The 20,461-nt window shown below is 48.6% G+C and overlaps 1 protein-coding gene across 34 annotated transcripts in view; it reads left to right on the forward strand.

Moving 5' to 3' along the window:
• Positions 1-20,461, forward strand: part of GATAD2A (GATA zinc finger domain containing 2A) — a 121,401-nt gene that overhangs the window by 9,989 nt on the left and 90,951 nt on the right. For 8 of the 34 annotated variants that reach the window (XM_054672830.2, XM_063801392.1, XM_063801395.1 and 5 more), the window contains exon 1: positions 9,920-10,263. The exons of 22 other annotated variants lie outside the window; for them this stretch is intronic. The gene's annotated coding sequence lies outside the window, so the exon portion shown is untranslated. Of the gene's footprint in view, positions 1-9,919; positions 10,264-20,461 lie in introns of those variants that run through there. 4 more of the 34 variants (XM_054672835.2, XM_009435082.5, XM_054672836.2 and 1 more) reach the window with 1 other exon arrangement.

Below are 20,461 nucleotides of genomic sequence, written 5' to 3' on the forward strand. Positions count from 1 at the left end.
AGAATCGTTTGCAGTTACTTACAGCTTTTTGCTTTATAAAAGTACGGTGGGAGTCCCTGTGCCGTAGAAACTTTAGAGCCAAAAAACTTTGGGCTTGATCCTGATTCTACCACTTGCTGGCATGTGACCTTAGAAAAATAGCCTAACTTCAAGTGGCCTACTCTTTCTGAGCCTCAGTTTCCTCAAAATTAAACTCAAATCCTTGTTTGTAAGCATACAGCAAGCGGCCAGACTGTTGTAGATGCCTAGTAAAGGTAGTTGTTAAAGAATCATATTTAGGAGCCGGGCACGGTGGCTCACACCTGTAAACCCAGCACTTTGGGAGGCTGAGGCGGGTGGATCGCCTGAGGTCAGGAGTTTGAGACCAGCCTGGCCAACATAGTGAAACCCTGTCTGTACTGAAAATACGAATTAGCTGGGTGGTGGGCGCCTCTAATCCCAGTTACTAGGGAGGTTGAGGTAGGAGAATCGCTTGAACCTGGAAGGCGGAGGTTGCAGTGAGCTGAGATCGTGCCACTGCACTCCAGCCTGGGCAACAAAAGTGAAACTCCGTCTGAAAAAAAAATCATATTTAGGCTGACCGTTTCTCTTGAGGTTGGCACCTGAGGTTGGACAACAATCTGTGGATGTTAATACTGCCCAAGAACAAACCAGTTGACACTGGGCCAATAGGCTGAGCATGTCTGAAGGCCAGTGATCTGGAAGTTCCTAGTTTGGTTTTTTCCCAGTTGAGATCCCTTAGTTCATTGTAGCTTTAACCCCTACAGCCTCACCTTACTGTACTCTCCATATGGACTTGAAGTGCCTCAGGAAACATGATGGGGTAATTGGGAAAAAGGCTCAAACCTTGAGCTCAGGTGATCTGCCTGCCTCGTCCTCTTAAAGTGCTGGGATTTCAGGCATGAGCCACTGTGTGCGACTTGTTTGTTAGGTTTCTTTTTCTTTTCTTTCTTTCTTTCCTTTTTTTGAGACAGTCTCGCTATGTTGCCCAGGCTGGAGTGCAATGGTGCGGTCTCAGCTCATTGCAACCTCCACCTCCTGGGTTCAAGCCATTCTTCTGCGTCAGCCTCCCGAGTAGCTGGGATTACAGGCGCCTGCCACCATGCAGGGCTAATTTTTGTATTTTTGGTAGAGATGAGGTTTCACCATGTTGGCCAGGCTGGTCTCAAACTCCTGACCTCGTAATCTGCCCGACTCAGCATCCCAAAGTGTGGGATTACAGGCGTGAGCCACTGCTCCCAGCCGTTAGGTTTCTTAAGTGGCTAGGTGTTCTGAGAAGAGGCATAGCATGGGCACAGGCAGAGACCTGGAGTTGAAAACAGCCAAGTGAGTTCCCTTGACCTGAGGAGATTATGCTCTTCTGAAAGTCAGAGTTTGAGCTGATCACATTGGCAAGAAAAGTCCAAAATTGCTTCCAAAGGTAGAAAGTTAAAATGTGCTATAGTAGGATCCAAGATTAAACTCAAAATAGCATTTAAATTGAGCTTTTTTTTTTTTTTTGAGACGGAGTTTCGCTCTTGTTGCCCAGGCTGGAGTGCAATGGCGTGATCTCAGCTTACCGCAACCTCCGCCTCCTGGGTTCAAGCGATTCTCCTGCCTCAGCTGGAGAATGAGTAATGTGTAATGAGGCTAATTACATATTTTTAGTAGAGATGGGGTTTCTCCATGATGGTCAGGCTGGTCTCGAACTCCCGACCTCAGGCGATCTGCCTGCCTTAGCCTACCAAAGTGTTGGGATTACAGGCATGAGCCTCCGTACTGGGCCTTAAATTGAGCTTTCAATAAACATTTTTCGATCAGGAAGCAATGATGGCCAGTGAAATCAGCCATCTAGACTGTGTAATGGTATACTGTATATGTAGACTTTAACCTCCAAAGGAGCTTCAAGAGAACAGACTTCAGGGCTGCTTCTGACCTTTTTCCTTTGAGAATTGTTATCATTTAAGCTGGTCTAAAATTCTTAATACATCAGAACAGTTTTTTGTTTTTTTTGAGACAGAGTCTCACTCCTTTGCCCAGGCTGGAGTACACTGGCATTACTGCAGCTTTGAACTCTTAGGCCCAAGCCATCCCCTTGCCTCAGCACCCAGATAACTAGGACTACAGGCGCATGCTATCATGCCAGGCTAATTTTATTTATTTAGTTAGTTAGTTAATTAGTTGAGACAGAGTTTTGCTCTTGTTGCCCATGCTGGAGTGCAGTGGCGCGATCTTGGCTCACCACAACCTTCACCTTCCGGGTTCAAGCAATTTTCCTGCCTCAGCTTCCTGAGTAGCTGGGATTACAGGCATGCGCCACCAGGCTCGGCTAATTTTGTATTTTTAGTAGAGATGGGGTTTCTCCATGTTGGTCAGGCTGGTCTCGAACTCCCGACCTCAGGTGATCTGGCTGCTGCAGCCTCCCAAAGTGCAGGGATTACAGGCGTGACCCACTGCTAACCGCCTTATTTATTTATTTATTTGAGATGAAGTCTCGCTCTTGTTGCCCAGGCTGGAGTGCAGTGGTGTGATCTCGGGTCACCGCAACCTCCGCCTCCCGGGTTCAAGCAATTCTCCTGCCTCAGCCTCCCGAGTAGCTGAGATTACAGGCATGCACTACCACGCCCAGCTAATTTTTGCATTTTTAGTAGAGACGGGGTTTCATGTTGGCCAGGCTGGTTTTCAACTCCTGACCTCAGGCGATCCGCTTGCCTTGGCCTCCCAAAGTGCTGGGATTACAGGCATGAGCCACCATGCCTGGCCAGCTAATTTTATTTTTTAACATTTGTCTCACTGTGTTGCCCAGGCTGGTCTCAAACTTCTGGGCTCAAGGACTTCTCCCACCTTGGCCTCCCAAAGTGCTGGGATTACAGGCATGAGACACTGTGCCCGGCCTAGAACAATTTAAACTTACTTTCGGCTGGGTGTGGTGGCTCACGCCTGTAATCCCAACATTTTGGGAGGCTGAGGTGGGTGGATCACCTGAGGTCAGGAGTTCACCAACATGGTGAAACCCCGTCTCTACTAAAATACAAAAATTAGGCCAGGCGTGGTGGCTCACGCCTGTAATCCCAGCACTTTGGGAGGCCAAGGCGGGTGGATAACCAGGTCAGGAGTTTAAGACCAGCCTGGCCAACATGGTGAAACCCTGTCTCTACTAAAACTACAAAAATTAGCTGGGCGCAGTGGCGGGCGCCTGTAATCCCAGCTACTTGGGAGGCTGAGGCAGGAGAATCGCTTGAACCCGGGCAGCAGGGGTCACGGTGAGCTGAGATCACGCCGCTGCCCTCCAGCCTGGGCGACAGAGTGAGACTCCGTCTCAAAAAAAAAAGCAAAAAATTGCCAGGCATGGTGGCCCACGCCTGTAATCTCAGCTACTTGGGAGGCTCAAGCATGAGAATTGCTTGAACCTGAGAGGTGGAGGTTGCAGTGAGCCGAGATCATGCCACCGCACTCCAGCCTGGATGACAGAGCCAGGCTCCATCTCAAACAAACAAACAAAAACCTACTTTTTTTTTTTTTTTTTTGAGACAGGGTCTCATTCTGTTGCCCACGCTGGAGCGCAGTGGCAGTAGTGACACAGCTCACTACAGCCTTGACCTCCCAGGCTCAAGCCTGCTAATTTTTGTATTCTTTTTTGTAGGGACGGGGTTTTGCCATGTTGCCCAGGCTGGTCTGAAACTCCTGGGCTCAAGTGATCTGCCCGCCTGGGTCTCCCAAAGTGCTGAGCTTACAGGTGTGAGCCACCTGGCCCAGCCAATTTTTAAACTTTCACTGCATTTTCAAACTTTAGCCTTTATATTTAACCTCTCAAATTGTCTCTATTGAAGGTTACCTTTTTGACCTAAATTTGAAATAAATATCTTAGTCTTCCCAAAACAGGAGTTAGTTAGATATAGACCTGATTACGTGGGCATGTGAGAGGGCATGGTTGTTATTATCAAGCTGTGAAAGAGAAAACAAACTAGAAGGGCACTCCACCTGTGTTTTTTAAATAAATTACGGGCATTTCACTATAAATGGGGGGTTTGGGGAGTATGCATCCTGTTAGGAAAACATTTGGGAGGAATGTTTTCCTAAGTTGGCAGATCTGCCATTTAACAAATGGGGAGTAGGGTGTGAAATAGATGCCAAGTTTTAAAAATACGTTTTTCTGCATGTCCAACTAAGGATATTTATTAGACCGATCATGTGACTAACACTCTTTCCCTGCTTGGGGGGTTTGAATAGGCTGATGTCCAGACTCGAGGCTGTCATATAGCCTTTTTGTTTTTCCTGGTAGTTTTCTGAATTTTTTTTTTAATCTTTAATTCATAGAAAACAGTTTACTTCCATCCAAATTAGGTGGGAACTTTTTTAAACCATATGTAGACACAAAAGAGATATTCCTTGCCAACTAGTGACACATGGCAGATGAAGACAGAGTGGGAGATACACTTCCGGTTCACGACAGCACTTCTGAGCAGTTTGTGCTTAACCCTTTAGGGGAGCATTTGTGCTCAGAACCCCGGAATAGCAGGACAGTGCCAGGGCCACACAGAGACTCAGTCTGGAAAGAGCCTGCCTAACTGCAGATGGAGCCTGAACCCTGCGCTGCAGAAACACTGAGTGTAACGAATTGTGGTTAGAGACGACATTCAAAACAAACACACGTTGACAAAGTGGACCATCCCTAGAGAGCTGTTTTTCAGGGAGCTTTTCAGCATAAACGATGGTGATGGGGACAACGGGGGCTACTGACCCATGTCCCACAAACTCTTGATCTAGTGTGAGAATGTTGTGAATGCAAAGATGACTCTTGTAGCAGTGGTGATACATTGGAAGTACTGTATTTTTCATAAAGCATCACTGTAAGAGTCCCTATAGCTATTTTCTGGTCCCTCCCTGAAGAAAGAATCAGGAGTATCAAAGTATTAAGGAAATCAAAATCACTTAATAATTAATCTTTTCTTTTCCTTTCCTTTCCCAGCCAATTGCATTGTAATCTCACCATGTAAACATGGATTTGGGGTGAAATAAGAAACTTTAAAATGATCCTCCCTTAGAGATTGTTGTTATATTGTCCGTAAACTTAATGAAAACAATTTTAAACTTTAGAGTACTAAGAATGCAAAGTACAGAAAGTAGGGCCCGATGTGGTGGCTCCTGCCTGTAATCCCAGCACTTTGGGAGGCAGAGGATTGCTTGAGGCTAGGAGTTTGAGACCAACCTGGCTAACATGGCGAAACCCTGTCTCTACTAAAAATACAAAAATTAGCTGGTGTGGTAGCACGCGCCTGTCGTGTCAGCTAGTCCAGAGGCTGCGGCACAAGAATCGCTTGACGCCAGAAGGTGGAGGTTGGAGTGAGCCAAGATGACGCCACTGCACTCCAGCCTAGGGCAACGAGCGAGACTCTGTCTCAAAAAAAAAAAAAAAAAAAAGTAGTCAGTGTTCGTTTTTCATAAAGGTGATTAAAAGAAAAAAAACTTGGCATTTTTTTTTTTTTTTGAGAAGGAGTCTCCTTCTGTCACACAGGCTGGAGTGCAGTGGCATGTTCTTGGCTCACTGCAAGCTCCGCCTCCTGGGTTCACGCCATTCTCCTGCCTCAGCCTCCCGAGTAGCTGGGACTACAGGCGCGTGCCACCATGCACAGCTAATTTTTTGTATTTTTAGTAGAGACAGGGTTTCACCGTGTTAGCCAGGATGGTCTCGATCTCCTGATCTCGTGATCCACCCTCCTTGGCCTCCCAAAGTGCTGGGATTACAGGTGCGAGCCACCGCGCCCGGCTGATTCTTCAGTCTTTCTTATGAATACATTTTCTGCATTGAAATCATTTTGTGTCTTTCAATGGCACCAGCCTGTCAGCTTCTGGAGTATGTGCCTGTAGGCTTCTTGGGCTCCAAAACCCTTGGGAGGAGCGGTCTCTCAGTTGTCGATCAGTGTTTATCACATAAGTCATCTTGTATGTTGTCCACCAAGAACTTCAAATAAATTTTCTGATTGAAAAAGTACCAAAAAAAGGAAAAGAAAAAGGACAGTACCTTGAACATTCAGTAGGTGATGCTACTCTTTTTCAGTAGTTTCATACTAGTTTGGAGTCTTTGGCCAATTTCTGCCATAAAAGCAGACATAAACATGGAATTTGGCCCCAATTTCTTCTCCTCAATCCATCAGTTGTATAGGGACAGGCTCAGGTGGTGTTTAGAAGTTTAAGAGTACACTCGAAAGACCATTAGTCTATTTTTGCTGTAGTTAAGGTAGAAGGAGGCCTAGCTATTATTAGCGGGGTTTGGTCTATGAAAGACAATAAAGTTTAAAATGAATTTGGAAGTTTTTTGTTATTGTTGTTTTGAGACAGGGTTGCACTCTGTCACCTAGGCTAGAGTGCAGTGGCACAATCATGGTTCACTGCAGCCTCAAACTCCTGGGCTTGAGTGATCCTTCTGCCCCAGCCTCCTGAGTAGCTGGGGCTACAGGCATGTGCCACCAGGCTGGGCTAATTTTTTCTTTTATATAGAGATGGGGTCTTACCATGTCGACCCGGCTGGTTTCAAATTCCTGGCCTCAAGCAATCCTCTCACCTTGGCCTCCCAAAGTGCTGGGATTACAGGTATGAGCCACTGTGCCCGGCCTGGAAGAAAATTTTAACTAAATAACAGGTGTTTTGAAAGTACAGTATTGGGCCGGGCACAGTGGCTCACGCCTGTAATCCCAGCACTTTGGGAGGCCGAGGCAGGTGGATCATGAGGTCAAGAGATCAAGACCATCCTGGCCAACATGGTGAAACCTTATCTCTACTAAAAATACAAAAAAATTAGCTGGGCATGGTGGCGCATGCCTGTAGTCCCAGCTACTCAAGAGGCTGAGACAGGAGAATCTCTTGAGCCTGGGAGGTGGAGGTTGCAGTGATCCGAGATCGCGCCACTACACTCCAGCCTGGTGACAGAGCAAGACTCTGTCTCATTAAAAAAAAAAAAGAAAAAAAAAGTACAGTATTAATTAACAACTGCTATCACTAAGGGTTTTTTTGTTTGTTTTTGTTCTTTTGATTTTTTTTTTTTTTTTGAGATGGATTCTGGCTCTGTCGGCCAGGCTGTAGCGTAATAGCGCGATCTTGGCTCACTGCAACCTCCGCCTCTTGGGTTCAGCGATTCTCCTGCCTCAGTCTTCTAAGTAGCTGGGATTACAGGCGTGCACCACCATGTCTGGCTAATTTTTGTATTTTTAGTAGAGATGAAGTTTCACTGTGTTGACCACGATGGTCTGGAACTCCTGACCTCAGGTGATCCACATGCCTTGGCCTCCCAAAGTTCTGGGATTACAGACGTGAGCCACTGTGCCCTGCCAGCACTAAGTATTGACTATCTTGTTTTCAGATCAGAGAGAAAACTTTTAGAAAACATGGTTCTAGCCCTAGTTGTTTCTTAGAGTTTCTTCAGCTTTAGTATGGCATCTGAAGGTGATTGCATCATATTTCATAATCACCCAGCTGAACTATTTGCTGTTTAGTCCAGCACTGGGCACTGAGGCTAAAAGATCTTTAATCCAAACAGCCTCAGCATTCACCCAACCTGAGCCTATGGGACCCCAAGCAGATCTGGATTCACTGTCACTTACCATCTACCCATCTGGCCCTCTCTTCCTATGACAGACAGAAATAAACCCTGTAGCTATTTCACCCCACCTACATACCCCGCACCCCTCCTACTCCCCGTCCGACTTTCCTGGCTGAGAAGTTGGCACTGCCCTCTGGAGCAGGCCCTGTCACCAGTGCACCCCTCACTCCACAGGGGTGTGTCATTAATGTGTTGCAGTTGATGCCTCCCTCTTAAAAAAAAAAAGGGGGTGGTTGTCACCCTGGTGACTCACACAGGGCTTGCCGGCTCAAACTCTGGAATCTGTATATCTGTCTCAAGTCTCAGGTCTCCCACCTGACCACACTTTGCTCTGTTTGTAGTTAATTAAATTGACATTAATCAAGACCCAGGTGAGGAGCAGTGAGGTAATAGTTTGCTTGTATTGCTTTAATATACATCATCTGATTAATCATCGTAGCATGAAGCAGTTCTTAAAATATACAGCCACCATGTTAGGGTGAAAAACCTGGATAGTTGCCCTAAACCAACCTTGCGCTTAGGATCAGGGAGCTCTTTGAATTCCTATACCGAGTCACCTGTTTGAGAATAAGACTGTTTTGTTTGTTTGGTTTCTGAATTTGAACATTTGAATTTCTTTGTAGCAAAGCAAAGCAAATTGGTGACATAACTGGGTCAGGGAAAGTGATTGGGAGTCAACAGTTTGTATTTTGTATCATTTTTAGGTTGAATTCTCTTTTGGCCTAGGGGAGGTTGTGCCAGATGTTGCAGTAAGTAGTGGGAAGATTTTGGGGGGCAGGGCGGTGTGTTTGGGGAGGTGTGAGGTGGCGGGGTGGAATAAACTACAAAAAGTTGACAATTGTATGTAGAACTCAACACAGAATTAGGAGCTTTTTTGAACTCTGTTTAAGGGGACATACAGCAGAAAAACAATTTTTTTTTTCTTTTTAGAAAAACAATTTTGTAAAATTTGTTCTACATGAAGTGTTTTTCAGGTTTGCGGTTGAGACCCAATTATTGTTGGGCGTTACATTGATTTTCTTTTCAAATGAAGTAGAATAGAAAGTAACAGTACAGGCTGGGTGCAGTGGCTTATGCCTGTAATCCCAGCATTTTGGGAGGCCGATGCAAACAGATCACGACGTCAGGAGATGGAGACCATCCTGGCCAAGATGGTGAAACCCTGTCTCTACTAAAATACAAAAAAAAAAAAATTGCCGGGTGTGATGGAACGCGCCTGTAATCCCAGCTACTGGGGAGGCTGAGGCAGGGGAATCCGTGAACCTGGGAAGTGGAGGTTGCAGTGAGCCGAGATAGCGCCACTGCACCACTCCAGCCTGGCGACAGAGCAAGACTCCGTCTCAAAAAAAAAAAAAAAGAAAAAAGAAAACAGTACATTGCATGTGGTAAATTTATGTTTGGTGAAACTTTTGTTTCAGTTGTACATATAGATTTATTAGGGTATGCGATAAAGCATGTCACCACCACTCTTCAGGAGTCTAGGTGTCTCATCAGGAATCGTTTGTTTTAAAACAACATGAAAAGAGGCGGTTTTGGGGATTCCTCAGAACCTGATTTTGGTATTGAGAGCCTTCTTGTGGTAGATTTTCCGTGAACTTGATATTTTCCCTATTGAAATTGTATTTCGCTTTATGTAGTTTAACATCTCCAAAGTCCATTCTCTTTCAGGCTTTCATTCTGTCTCCTGTGTTTCCTCCTTGTTACTGGAGAGGGAGGGGTGCAGATTTGCTTTCTTGAGGGGGTTTCACCTTCTCCCTGAGGCACGAGGGCAGATTGGGAGGTAACTGGAGAGGGAGAGCAGTCGTCCCCAAGTGTCTTGAGGTGGGTGGGTCTGGAGCTTTCTTTGTAGAATTCTGTATTCACTGCACTGGAGAAGTGATCGTTCAGCCGATCCACACCCCGCCCTCCCCACAGACACCGGGGCCGAAGTTCCCAGAAAAGAACTTCCGCGTGACGACCCCGCGGGGGTGACATTCTAACCCGCGTTTCAGAGGCAACCCTGAGTTGCTTGAGGTCGCCCAGCTCAGCTGGCGCGAGGTCAGCAGTGAGCGCGTCGTGAGTCAGCCTTGGGTGCGGCCCGCCCGGCTCTGCCGCCGGTGAGTTGGCCACGACCCTTCGGCCTGCGGAGGGCGCTGGGACTCGGCGGGGAGGGAGCCAGCCGGAGCCCGCGTGGGAAACCAGCGCGCCCAACGAGGTGTCGCGTGGGAGCGCGCCGGAGAGGGGCGGTGCTTCCGGGGCGGTACCGTCCGGCCCCGCCCCCTCAACTCAGGGGCCCGCCTTCTACGCCTGGAGCCCCGCCCACGAGCTCCTCCCTTCTCGTCAGGCCCCGCCCCTCGGTCGCCGCGCCCCGCCCAGCCGGGCGCGGGCGGGCGGCGTCGCCTTTAAGAGCTCCCCGGTGTTTTGGGGGCCGCGGGCCGGGCGCGCTGACCTGGTGCGCATGTCCCGGGCGGTGACGCCGGCGCCGGGCTCCATGTGTGCGGCCGAGGGGCGCATTATCTGGCCGGCGGCGCGGGCGGGCGGGCGGACCGGCGGAGCGAGCGCCGCGGGCCCGGGCGGCCCCACAGGCGGAACGAGCGCGCGCGGCCCGGCGCCCCCGGCCCCTCCGCCGCCCGGCCCCGCGGGCGACCCCGGACCAGCAGCCCCCGTAACCTGCGCGCTGCTCTAGGGCCCGGCCGACCCGCGGCCCGGTAAGTTCTGGACCAAACTTGGCGGGGGGCGGGGGCCGGGGACGCACGGCTGAGACTGGAGCGGCGCGGGGCGCGCAGGGTCGGGGCCTCGGGGGGCTCTGAGGGACCCCTGCATGAGCGTGGAAAAGTGAGAGCGAGCGAGTTCTACTCCTTGTATTCTGGGAGCGTCTTCTTGCGCTGCCCTGGAAAGTTCCTTGCCCCGAGGCGGCCCGGGCACGTGGGGGCCGGGCGGGGCGGGGGTCCCGGAAAGTCGCGGCGTCGCCCCGCTTCCGTCCTGCGCTTCCTGCGGGGTCGGGGGAAGGGCTGGGCCGCGAGGCGCCTCTTCCGAGTGGTCGGGACGGGTGGAGGCGGCGGGAAGACGGCACGTGGGCGCGCGGGGCGGGGGTCCCGCTCAGGGGCGGGGGTCCCGGGCGGGTTGGGCAGCAACGCTGAACCCCGCGGCGGCGGCGGCGGCGGCGGATCCCGTGTCAGAATAAGAGTCCCCGCGCGCCCACGCCTGGAGGGCCGGCCCTCCCCCAGCTCGCGCCCTTCCTGCCTAACCCCCGTGAGCCGCGGGACCCTTTCCCCCTCTCTGATCTCCGGCCTTTCTCAAGGCCCGACACTTTAAATTTGCCTCCCCATCTAGGCGGTGGCTCCATTGATTTCTTTTTTCCCACCTGGAGTGGGTCGGCATCAGTGACTAGACAGCAGCAGCTGGCCTTTTAAAGGGATTATTGCCAAGAATTGGAATTGATCACTTCAACAAGGAAAGGCTTATGGGCAGGGCCCAGGCTGAGAGCCTGACGGACACTTGGATTGTGCGCACACTGGGACCCAGAAATGAATGGTGACCCCTCCCTTAGGAAGTGAATGACAACCCTTAGGTGCGTGTTTCTGCCCTGAGAATTTTGCACAGGGCAAAATTTTGTAGGTCTGACTTAACGTCTTTAGGTGTATAGTTCATCCTTATCTTAAGAGCTGTGGATTCTTTAGATCAAAGTCCGAGTGAGTCACTTGAGCCTTTAATTTTCTTTCTTCCTACCAGTTTACTTCTTTCAGTTTTCTTGGAGTACATAGTGCTGGTTACATCTCTGGTTCTGTGTGCCCATTCATACAGTGACACCTCCTGGCTGTGGCAGCACAGAAACTGAGAGACAGCCCTCTGTGCGGGTGTCTCAGTCTTGGACTGTAGTCCTGTTGACTGACTTAACTCTTCTGGTAGTCGTTACAAGTTTTCTTTTAAACTAGATTACATGAAATAATGTTTGTTGGCACCAGTTTGTTAACATATGCTAAGCAGTAGTTTGTCAGACCTGACCACAAGCTGTGGAGGGCTGATAGCTCATACTAGCCCTCGGGTTTGAGTGCCTACTGTGTGCTAAGCTCCCCTGCACAGACATATTCAGTGTCCATTAACAATCCCGTGGGGAGTAGGGAAGTATTATCTGCGCTTTACAGGTCAGCAAATTGGGGCTGCTGGAGGCCAGGCGGCTTGCTCAAGGCCTCTTAGTAGAGAGGCAGAGCCAGGCAGCCCGTACTTGGTGCTCTAGAGCCCACAAATGCTGCAGTTTGCGAACCCTAGTGAGCATTTCCCTGGCGCTTCTAAAATACAAGGCCATTTTCTTGTCCAGGATCCAGGGCACCTCTGTTTGCGGATGTAGGGGATAATCTGGTGACATGGGGACACCATGCTAGCCCTGCTTTGTTCTAGTGGAGCAGCGTTACCAGCTGGATTTTAAGGAACTGAACCACAGAGTTAGTTGCTACTTTGCATTCGCTTCTTCAGCTTTGGACTCAGAAAAGTTGGCCCTTTTCTAGAGGAAACAGTTTATAGGATGTGGGAAATTTGCAAGGGATTTTCTGTATCCTCTGTCTTCACTTATTCCCTCCCCTCCTTCATCTTTCAGTTCTTATTTGTCTCATAAAATTCCGAAGCTGGTTTTTATGAAGATTGCTTCTCATCTTGGAAGGGCTATAGAGAATGGAAAGATTTGGATGCAGTGTGTTTTGTTTGTTTGTTTGTTTTTTTGAGACGGAGTCTCGCTCTGTCATCCAGTCTGGAGTGGCACGATCTTGGTTCACTACAACTTCCGCCTCTCGGGTTCAAGCAATTCTCCTGCCTCAGCCTCCCGAGTAGTTGGGACTACCATGCCCGGCTAAGTTTTGTATTTTTAGTAGAGACGGGGTTTCACCATGCTGGCCAGGCTGGTCTCGAACTCCTGACCTCGTGATCTGCCCACCTCAGTCTCTCAAAGTGCTGGGATTACAGGCGTGAGCCACCACGCCTGGCGGATGCATTGTTATTTCCACTCAGATGACATCATTTTTTAAAATGTCAAGTCATCTCTATTAATGCAGTATCATTTGGCAAATCCTATAATCTTATATTTTGATAGTGAGGGAAAAATATAATGCTACTTTCAGTAGGAAAAAATCCTGGAAGGATTTATACCAGAATGTCAATAAAGGTCTCTACATTAGGATTAGCAATAGTTTTTCTTTTTTAGAAAACTTTTTAGTGTCTCTGTATTTTGCGTGTGTATGTTTTTATGAGGAAACATGTTTTAAATACTCTAATTTTCAACTCTTCAGTAGCTCCTCTGACTTGTTTTGCATCATTTATTTTCTCAATTTCTGGCATTGCAGGTAGTGATTTCTAGATTGATATATTCAACAAATATCAGAGTGCATACTGTGCCTTCGACACTGCTAGGAATCCCTCCTCAGTAGAGTTTATAGTGAGATTAGTGGGCCAGGAGTCGTAATTAATCTTATAAACATGGGGAAACTTACAGGGATCAAGGAGAGAAGGACACTGTGACCTGGTGAGCCCGAAAGGACCTTTCTCCTACTGGGGTCAGAGAACAAGTAGGGGGACCCTCTTGAAGGGGATTAAGGCAAGGGCTGGTGCAGTGAGGCTCACAGCCGGGACCTCTTTGGGTCTTAGCAGATGACTAAAGGATGCCTCTGAAGAATGTGGCTGGTAAAGTTGTAAAGCCATTCTTGAAATGTTGGCTTTTTTTTTTTTTTTTTTTTTGGTGTTTGTTCTCTTGGGAGAAAATTAAGAATGACCAGCAGAGGTTTGGATATATGAATTCCCAACAGAGACAAAAATGTAATGGCCCTTACCACTGAATTTGGTTAAGGACCATCATTAGCATGTACTGACACCTCAAAGCCTGGGCAGCTCAGATGCTTTTCTGGAGAACTACCTGCTTGGACTCGGGGTGTTTCTGTGCCATCAAATGGAACAGGCAGGGCTATTTTCTCTAGACCTTTCCCCCCCATAATTGAGTTAATTTATGCTGGTTGTAGAAAACTAGGAAGATTATGAAATAGGTGAGTGGGTGAAGTCTTCTCGAGCAGCTGTCCTGGGGTAATAGAGCATCCCTGGGATTTCCTCCTAGCCCTTGTCTGGTTGGGAAGTGTGGCAGAACCAGAAGAACAAGTTGGCAATGTCATAGTTTGAGGCTTACAGAACTATGCTGCCTGCTAAGTGTGGTCGTTTGTTAGAATGGATGCTTTTGAGTTATCTGAGCTGCTTCGGGAGGTGACTTTCCACAGTCTGGCCTCAGACTGTGGGTCTTCCAGGTTAACAGGACTTAAGTGCTAACTGTGCAAAGGTATGTCTTTGAATGGAATTAGGAAGGCAGTATATTAAAAATAAGAAGGTTGAGATAAAAAAAGACGGATCTTGAAGTGGTTGGTGGTTGCAGCGAGGTGGAAATAGCGAGACCCGTACTGTCAGAAACAAAGGTACCACTGGGGACAGATCCCGCTCGAGCATGGGTTCCCCAGCATCCGCGCAAACAGGATCTGGGACTTTTTTGTCAAGAGAGTGTCAGACCGTTGGCTTCTTGCCCCTCCCCCACCTTGTGCTTTCCAGACTATATTTGTGACCTCTTTTTGTCTGATGGAAATGTAGGTTAGTCTTTTAGAAGACAAAGGAATTTACCCTAATAGAATACCTTTAGGTAGCCTCAGGAAGTGATTGGGAATCCACGAAACCCTCTAGGTGTGGGAGAGAGGGGCCCTCAGTGAGAATGTCACACGTTTGCACCAGTTTGCACAGTTGCCAGGGCCCCTTGCAGCTCCTCTGTACGCTGTACCCCCTTTGTCTCTCCTGAGCCTCCAGAGGCACCTTCACAGGTGAGTTTGTCAGGGAACTTGCCTTTCTGTCTGATTCCTGATTTTAGGGTTCCTTATATGGAAGGGCTGAAGACCTGCAATTTCCGAGGATGCTGGAGGCTAGCTTCTGAGATAGGATTTGCTGGCAGGAGATGAGCAGTACTCTAAAGGAGGGCTCCCAGCAAGTCAAAGTGGGAGTTTTTGGGGCAGGGGGTGGGGGATGGGGGTGGTGGGTGGAGTGGTCAAGGCTTCAGGGCTTTCCTGCTGCTTGGCCTCAAAGATAGTAGCTATGCCTGTGGGGAGGGGTGTGGCCATGTGGTACAGGATTGGGGAGAAATTCCACTTGTTTGAAGGATTTGTTGAAGAATCCCTCAGCTATTCCTCCTGCAGTTCCGTCTCAGGACCTGGCGCTGCGTGGCCTGCCTTGCCGGTTAGATATTCTGGTTTGAACCTTGAAACGTAGCCTAAATAAGGTGGTGCCTTCGAGCACACACTTTAAAAATACTGCTGCATTATGGTGGCACAGCAGCTCCTCCTGTGCCAAGGAGGCCACTTTGAGTCTAGGGGGCACCTGCTTTTTGCCAAGTGTGGCCGTGTGCCTATTGCTGAGCAGCCTGTCTCTAGTGGCATCCAGGACAGCCCTGGCTTTGCCTCAAGACAGCCTGGTGTGAGCTCTGCCCAGCCACTTCCTAGCGAAGGACCTTGTTGAACATCACCCATTTCCCATTTCTGTCAAGGGGGTACTTACTATCTCCCGTGGAAGGCTGTGTTGGGAGTGAGATAACAAGTGCAAATGATCGACCCCAGTGCCTGTGTGTTCCACATGTTGCAGTTCAGTGAGTACTGTTATGACTGTAACAGATGAGCCAGAGTTCACAAGCATTAACAACTGCCCCACCTCTTCTGTGGGGGATGACACCACCCTCATGGCAAACTGTCACTGTCTGCATGCCCCCTTTGGAGCCACACTGGGGTGCATGCCTCAGCTTTGTGCCCCAGCCTATTCCCCTCTCTCCATGTTCCTGTGAAGAAGGCAAAGTTCCCCACGGGGGGTGATACTTGCCATAGTCACCTTGCTCATTATTCGGCGGCTGGGACCCACCCCAGCCTTTGTGATTTCAGACGTTGTCTATTTTTTCCACTGCCTTGGGGCCTTCTTGACGATACTGAATGCCTGGGTTGGTTGTGCCCCAAGCCAGGAGGCAGCCTCTTTCCTGGCCCAGGGCTTGCGGAAGCCAGCATCCGGACTTCCATCTGTGAGATGGGAAGCCGTTTGCCAGGCAGATCTGTCATGGGAGCCTTCCTTAGAGAACTGAGAGGGGTCCCTGTCACTGAGTGGACTCTGGGTGGAGGCTGGAAGTAGGTGGTTTGATGGTACTTGCAGTGGTGTCTGGGAGCGCCAGGGTGAATCTCATCCTCCTGGACTTGCCTTTCAGACTGACAGCTCTCCAGCCAGCTTGGAGTTGGACAGATCTGGCTTTGTCACTGACGACATGCAGTTTACCACTCGTCAGCATTGGGTGGGTCACCTGATCACCTGGCCTCAGCTTTCTCTTATGTTGGCGGAGACAGCATCTTTGACCTAACAGGATGCTGTGAGGACAAGTGGAAAGTGTCTACAAGCAGTCAGGGGTATTCCAGCCTTTGCCTCTCCATTTACCTCAGAGCCAAAAAGCTTTCTCCCCCCAGATGTCAACTACACAGTGATTCTTGAACACCTCATATCTCAGTTATCACATATAATGTAACACTCAGATTGAGGAGCTTGGTTTTCTTTATAACAGAATCCCACTGCAAGGTAACAATTTGGAGGCCTAAGAGTCAGGTCAAGGCCGGGCACGGCAGCTCACGTCTGTAATCCTAGCACTTTGGGAGCCTAAGGCAGGCTGATTGTTTGAGCCCAGTAGTTCGAGACCAGCCTGGGCAATGTAGCAATCCCCCATCTCTCTCTCTCTCTCTTTTTTTTTTGGTGGGCTGTCTCAGGCCGCTTTTTTTTCTCTCTCTTTTTTTTTAATTTTTAATTTTTTTTTTTTAATTTTTTTGTTGAGACGGAGTCTTGCTCTGTCGGCCAGGCTGGAGTGCAGTGACGCGATCTCAGCTCACTGCAAGCTCCGCCTCCGGGGTTCATGCCATTCTCCTGCCTCAGCCTCCCAAGTAGCTGGGACTACAGGTGCCCGCCACCACACCCGGCTAATTTTTTGTATATTTAGTAGAGACAGGGTTTCACCATGTTGGCCAGGATGGTCTCGATTTCTTGGCCTTGTGATCCACCTGCCTCGGCCTCCCAAAGTGCTGGGATTACAGGCGTGAGCCACCGCGCCCGGCCGATTCCCCATCTCTTAAAAAAAAAAAAATTAGCCAGGTGTGGTGGCATGCATCTGTAGGCCCTGCTACTTGCGAGGCTGAGGTGGGAGGATCGGTTGAGCCTGGGAGGTTGAAGCTGCAGTGAGAGGAGATCGTGCCATTGCACTCCAGCCTGGGCGACAGAGTGAGACTCTGTCTGCGGGGGGGATAAAAAAGGTCTGATCAGATTATCTGGAAGGGATGTGAAAAACCCTGTGGCCCTAACTCTACAAATAATACCAACTTAACATTTTCTCCAGTCACAGCCATTCTGTGCAATTAACCTTTGAGTCAGTGGCTGTGAATCTATACTCAACACATTCTTACCTTAGAGACCGCTGCTTGCCCTGACCTCGGAGGTGGGCAGGTTTTAGGCCAGTAAAGTAGGCCTCCAATTTACGATGGATTGACTTAAAATTTTTCAACTTTATGTTGGGTTTATCAGAGGTAACCCTATTGTAAGTCGAGGAGCTCCCTTTGATTTGTAACAGTTTCTCCTGAACACAGATCTCTTTCGTACCATGGTAAAGTTGAGAAATTTTAAGTCGAATAATTGTAAAATGGGACCAGTGGCTGTGTTAAATGCATTTGATATTTTCTACTCCCAGTGGGGCTGCATTCTAATAAACCCATCATAAGTTGAGGAGCATCTGTCTTCTTGTTGCTGGGGTTTCAAGTTGGTGGAATTTGGTGGTAGTGACAGCAGATTTTTAGTTCTCTTGTGTGTTTAGCACAGGCTCACTCTGCCAGCAAGTTTTGAAAACTGCTGCTACCACCTTCATTCACATCCGCAGAGGAACATTTTTCCTTGTTGCTCAAGTGTGGCTGGAGAAAGTAGGAGAGTGGTGAACTGAATTCTTGGTTTGAAGGCATCGATTGAATTGGTTCCGTCACTCTCGAGACCTGTGCTGTTCTCAGGACTTGCGTATCATTGACGGAACACTTGAACTTCATTTTGTCTTCTCATGTAGTGTCCCTGGGTTTGCCGAGGGTTCATGCCCACCCCGTTCAGTGGTGGTTCTTTCAGAGGATTCTGTAGTCAGCTCCTTTCCTAGGATTCTCTTATAGCCACTCTAACCCTGGGAGAGTTTGCTGGTGTGTTTGGTGTTTTTGTTTTTGTTTTTTTGAGATGGAGTCTCACTCTGTCGCTCAGGCTGGAGTGCAGTGGCGCAATCTCGGCTCACTGCAACCTCCGCCTCCTGGGTTCAAGCGATTCTCCTGCCTCAGCCTCCCGAGTAGTTAGGATTACAGACACCCACAACTTTGCCTGGCTAATTTTTGTATTTTTAGTAGAGATGGGGTTTCGTCATGTTGGTCAGGCTGGTCTCGAACTCCTGACCTCAGATGATCCACCCACCTTGGCCTCCCAAAGTACTGGGATTACAGGTGTAAACCACCGTGCCTGGCTGTGTTTGATGTTTTTATTAATACGTTCATTTGATGAACTGACCTCGGTAGTTTGTATGTGGGCCATCTGTCTCCTGCCTCCCTTCCCCAAACTTTTGGTCAAGTTTTTAGTGTTGAGTCTTTTTGTTGTTGTCTCTTTTCTGACTGTACAAGCAACATTTCCTGATGCCGAAGTCTGGGGAGGGGGTGGGAACCTCAGATGTTGGTGGTAGGAGTTGCCTGGTCTGCTTTTGAAGTTTTCTTGGGCAAGTATATTAACATATACAGAGTATAGGTTCAAATGTAATTGCAGTCTTATTGTTAGTTTGTATCTGTCAGGTTATAGGATTAGAAATATAACTATTTTTGGGAGTTGAGTAGCAGACAAACTGAGGATTCTACCTGGGACTTTCTTCTGTGCACTGCGCTCTGCTGAACCCAACACTGGGCACAAACAGGAAACTGAGGCTCAAGCGGAGGAGGAGTGGCCTGCCCAAGGTTGACTTGCAGAAGGAATGAGGATATATCCCTGTTTTCTCCTGGAATTAGACTTTCTGATCTCTGTTGTTCTTACTGATGTCTTTGTGGCTTGGTGAATTTTGTTTTAGCTTCCTTCTTACTTTATTTATGTAGGTCCATTGGTCAGTTTCCTTCCTCAGGGCCTTGTCTTTTTTTTTTTTTTTTTTTGAAACAGAGTCTTGCTTCATTGTCCAGTCTGGAGGGCAGTGGTGCAATCTCGGCTCACTGCAACCTCTGCATCAGGGTTCAAGCGATTCTTGTGCCTCATCCTCCCAAGTAGCTGGGATTACAGGCGCACGCCACCACGCCCAGCTCTTTTTTTTTTTTTTTTTTTTGTAGAGATGGGGTTTTACCATGTTGGCCAAGCTGGTCTTGAACTCCTGGCCTCAAGTGATTTGCCCACCTTGGCCTCCCAAGTGCTAGGATTACAGGTGTGAGCCACCACACCCTGCCCTTTTTTTTTTTTTTTTTTTTTTTTTTGAGTCCCAAGGTCATTTTGGGTGTCTGTAGGGTGAGGATGGGGCAGGACATGGGGAGGGAGAACTTAGGGCTGCCTCTGGTTTCTCAGGGCAGCCTTAAAAAAAACTATAGTGGCCAAGTGCAGTGGCTCAGGTAACCTTAGCTCTTTGGGAGGCTGAGGTGGGAGGATTGCTTGAGGCTAGGAGTTTGAGACTGGCCTGGACAACATAGTGAGACCCGCCCCCCTCCCCCACAAAAAACCCCAAAAAACTGTAGTAGTGTTGAGTAGGTGATGTCTTTACTTTTTTTTTTTTTTTTTTTAGACGGAGTTTTGCTCTTGTTGCCCAGGCTAGAGTGCAATGGCATGATCTCAGCTCACTGCAACCTCCGCCTCCTGGGTTCAAACAATTCTCCTGCCTCAGCTTCCCGAGTAGCTGGGATTACAGGCATGTGTCACCATACCCAGCTAATTTTGTATTTTTAGTAGAGACAGGGTTTTTTCTCCATGTTGGTCAGGCTGGCCTTGAACTCGCGACTTCAGGCGATCTGCCCGCTTTGGCCTCCCAAAGTCCTGGGATTACAGACGTGAGCCACCACGCCCAGCCTTTTTTTTTTTTTTTTTTTTTTTTGGAGATGGAGTCTCACTCTGTTGCCCAGGCTGGAGTGCAGTGACACAATCTTGGCTCACTGTAACCTCCGCTTCCCAGATTCAAGCGATTCTCCTGCCCCAGCCTCCCAAGTAGCTGCGATTACAGGCGTGCGTCACCATGCCGGGCTAATTTTTTTTTTTTTTTTTTTTTTTTTTTTGAGACAGTCTCACTTTGTCACCAGGCTGGAGGGCAGTGGCATGTTCTTGGCTCACTGCAACTTCTGCTTCCTCGGTTCAAGCAATTCTCCTGCCTCAGCCTCCCAAGTAGCTGGGACTACAGGCACATGCCACCACGCCTAGCTAATTTTTGTATTTTTGGTAGAGACAGGGTTTCACCATGTTGGCCAGGATGGTCTTGATCCCTTGACCTCGTGATCCACCCGCCTTGGCCTCCCCCAAAGCTGGAATTGCAGGCATGAGCCACCACGCCCGGCCGACTTTACATTTTAAGAGCATAAAACTACTTTTCCCTGTATGGTTTTTTTCCCCCCCAAGAGACATGGTTTTGCTCTGTCACCCAGGCTAGAGTGCAGAGGCTCATGATCACAATCACTATAGCCTCGACCTCCTGGACTTAAGCCATCCTCCCACCTTAGTCTCCTAAAGCACTGGGATTACAGGTCCCCATCTATTATAAGATGTAATTGCACTTAATTTGTAGACATCCTTCAAGTGATATGTGGGTGACCATTTAAAGATACAAAAAAGGAGCACATGGAAATGGGAGGAGCCAAC

The sequence above is a fragment of the Pan troglodytes genome, chromosome 20 (genome assembly GCF_028858775.2).
Source record: "Pan troglodytes isolate AG18354 chromosome 20, NHGRI_mPanTro3-v2.0_pri, whole genome shotgun sequence".
Taxonomy (NCBI): Eukaryota; Metazoa; Chordata; class Mammalia; order Primates; family Hominidae; genus Pan; species Pan troglodytes.